We start from the raw sequence: 3,760 nt of genomic DNA, 5'->3' as shown, positions 1-3,760 counted from the left end.
ATTTGAACCGGATGAAGCATTTTAGTCATTGGACGTCTGGATCTTAAGTTATCAGAGAAACAAGCTGAGCTAACTGAGTTTTTTTACTTCAGGGAGTCATGTTTTAAACCATCATACAGTGGCTGCAAGTATCTGCATTAATATTTGGATTATACATTTGCGCTGTCTTCCTCAGTGTCGTCCACGGCGATGAGCAGCCTCTGAGCAGCCTCTGAGCTCTTTGTTTTGCAGTCATTATCTGCAGACCTGTGGGGGTTCGCTGGAGTCGTGTGTTTACACCGCTGCCATCAGCTTCGTCTGACAGGCTCATTTACAAAGCGAGGGGTCCACCGGAGGTCCCTGAGATGAATCCTCGGAGGAATCTCCCACTCTTTTACTGTCACGTTGAACACAGCGCGGCTCTGTGAAGGCACTGACCTGTTAAATATTCCCTCCTCATCAGAGCTCACAAACATGCAGCCATAAAGAGGAAACCTGCTGTAAATGTCCTCCATTGTGGGTTTCTCCTGCCTTCACTGTAGATGTAAGCAGCGGCAGATAGATTGATTGGGTGTGTAGTAACTGTGACACACCGCAGCCTTCAGTTCAGGGACGTTCCCTCCCGCTGCATCGTAAACAGCCTGAAGAAGCTCTGACAGACATCAGCTCAGTCCCACTGTCTTCTCCTGGTTGTCTTAGCTGGTAGCTTTTCATTCTCATCTCTGTCGGTGTTTAAATGCACCAGTGAAGAGATGATTCCCCCCGAAATAGTCGACTTAATTGTTAGTGGACGCACTTTTAATCAGCCCGACGCCTTCTCACCGGGTTGAAAGTATCAGAGGATTGTTGCAACGCAGATCTTTTCTCTTGTAACACAGGAAGTCTCTTACTTTCTAACTGTAATAGCTGCTGTTAGTTAGTTAGTGGTCGTGGTAGCTGTCTGTATCCGGACGGGCGTAGGTGTACTGCTGGGAGCCAGGGCCCGAATACAGAACAGTTCTTTTTTATATTACAGCCTGTAAATTATGGTAAATAAATTATCATAGTTTTTATCATATTTTTTTTTTTTTTTAATAAAAGTCAGTAAATCAAAACTGGCCGGGAAAACCGACAAAGACAGGAAGTAACTGACTCGAGAGGAGGATTACAAAATAAAACAGGAAATAACTAAATCCAAACAGATTTCCAAATACAGCCAAATGTACATAAAACATCTGATCTAAACCGACTCATTTCCCTCATGTTGGTGCATTCAATGAACTCATTCTTTCACACAGGCCTAAAGGTACAACAACAAAAACTGACTCTATAGTCCAGTCTGACCGTACAATTAATTACAGAATGTTATTATGACCCAGATTAAGGGAGGTTGAGGATGAAGAGGGCTGTGAGTGGAGGTAGACGAGAGAGGTTGAGGATGAAGAGGGCTGTGAGTGGAGGTAGACGAGGGATTGTTGGGAGGACTGAAGGCAGCTATGTGAGTAATGACCTTCTGTTTTTTGGAAGGCCATAAACACGCTCGCAGTCAAACTTAAAACATCAGACCCTCCTCTGTCCACCCGGGTCTGTGATTAGCCCCCAGCTGCCCGCTGGAGCCGTGACCTTCGCCGGCCGGGACGGCAATCAGCCGGGGCTCGGCGGGCTGTAATTGACGGAGGCAACAGCTGCCTTTTAATGGCGCCTTCACCTGTTTTCAAGCAGGACTGGCTCAACAGAGCGGTTCCACCTTAAGTCGAAGAAGAAGACGTGTTTAAGACGGACTAACTTTTCCATATGTTGAAGATAAACCTGTGAACCATCTTTAAGGTCACATTTCCTAAAAGCCTGAACAACACAGCCAACTTACGTTTGTACGTTTTAGACAAAGAAGCATTATTAAGACAAACTTTTTAAACTTAACTCGTCCTCAAACAACAAATTTCATTCCTCATTTTGATGTTGTGTTTTAGTTCACAAACATTTCTTAAAGGCAGTATTTCAAGACTATATGATGTGATTGAACAATCGACACCGACCAAACACAAAAGGGAACAAGACTTTAAGGTGACCATCCCTGATACCATGTGGGATCTCATTAATCAGTCGTCCCGCGTTACTTTCTGCTGTTTACAAGGTTCATTATTAGAAGGTAGGTCAGCTCAGTTTATGGGAATTATTGAGGTTCAGATCCCCTCTGCTCCACACTGTCACACCAACATTGTACCAACTGGCACTTTAACAGCACGAGACAAGAAAGTGATGTTCGGCTGCTCTCTTTGTTTTATGTTGGAGCTTCTCTCCTGTATGGAGGCTGATCTCTCTGATGAAGTGGAGGGTCTGACCTGAGGTTGTAGGGGGAGGACTCATCTGAATTTCAACATGGCCGACCCCCTTAGGGAAGCAGCATTAGCACATTTACTGGGACAATAAACCCAGTTGACAATAATCAGGATTCAGTGTTTTACATTAAAAACAACCTCGTTTAGCAACTGCTTTTTATTCTGCGTGGCTTCATCTTCCTCTCTTTTATCTTTTATCAGCATGAAATAAAGTCGTTTTGGTGCTCTGATGGATTTAAGAGAAATTTCTTCTAAAACCACTTTGGAGCTCAGCGTATCCCACAATTCAATTCACAGATTAACAATAGACAATAGATATACTGTTAATGCATTTCTAAATGTGTGTAAAATCTAATAATAACAGCACTCTATTTGTATTATAGCAGCCGGTATTATATTATATATCTGTAATTAAAGAAAGAAGATTTCACTGCTTTCAGTGTTATTTTACAGTATTTGTTTCTGTAAAATGAATAATATTTTTACATGTTTATATCACTTAATATTAACACTCACACATAGTCCTTGTTGCTAAGACTGATGTCTTTATTAATGACTCCTCTCAGCTCTGAATATTAATGCAACAGTATAACATTGTGCACTTTCTCCCTATTTACTGTTTATTTTCTGGATCTATAAATTCTTTCTTCTACACGTGACTCTAACCATCTAACTTGGATAAAAGCTCCCAACTGTCTTCATCTTAAAGTCTGTCCCACCCTCGGATGTCTTTGGATTCATCCTCATCTGAACTGTCTGAAACATCTGGTTCCCTTACCCGGCACTGACCTCAACCTCCGACCCTCTCGCCCTCTCACCTTCTCCTCTTCCCCCTCCGGTGAATGTGTGCAGGTATTCTGCAGCTATGTAATATTAACACACTCTGCCTGGTTACTTATGAACATTTGTTGTGAACTTACATTTGTATTTGTATTAAAAATGTGAGATTAAAAGTAATTTTGTCAGTCTGTAGTTTAGTTTGTAGTTTGCACGAACCAGTAAAATAAAGTAAAATAAAGAGTCCTGAGAGCTGAACACTGTTTAAGAACATCTGCCTGCTCTCCTGTGAACAGGGGTTGAGTTGGGGGATCTTATTATTGTGGTCTGTAAGCCCTGAGACTGATCTCACAGGCTCTATGTGTCTGTGAGCGTTCACACATCGTATTTACACTCATTTAAAGTGTTTCTGAGATCATCTGTGAGTGACATGTGGTCCAGATGTGAGTCTGGGATGCCGAGGAGTTTGTTAAATATCCAGATCTGTCCGATTAATCACTCATAATTTGATGCGCTAAAGAGTCGTCAAAGTAATTAGCGAATGATTAGCAAATGATCTGGAATTGCTCAAAATCTGACTTATTAGCATAACATTAATTGCTTTGTTTCATAAAAGCCAGCTGGCTAATTGTTCTCTGCTCCCCCGAACGGTAATTGATCCAGAATGGAGGTGTGTGTGTGTGTGT

The sequence above is a fragment of the Morone saxatilis genome, unplaced genomic scaffold (assembly GCF_004916995.1).
Source record: "Morone saxatilis isolate NCDOM2014 unplaced genomic scaffold, NCSU_SB_2.0 Contig6, whole genome shotgun sequence".
In the NCBI taxonomy this organism is placed as follows: Eukaryota; Metazoa; Chordata; class Actinopteri; family Moronidae; genus Morone; species Morone saxatilis.
This window is presented reverse-complemented; position numbering follows the sequence as displayed.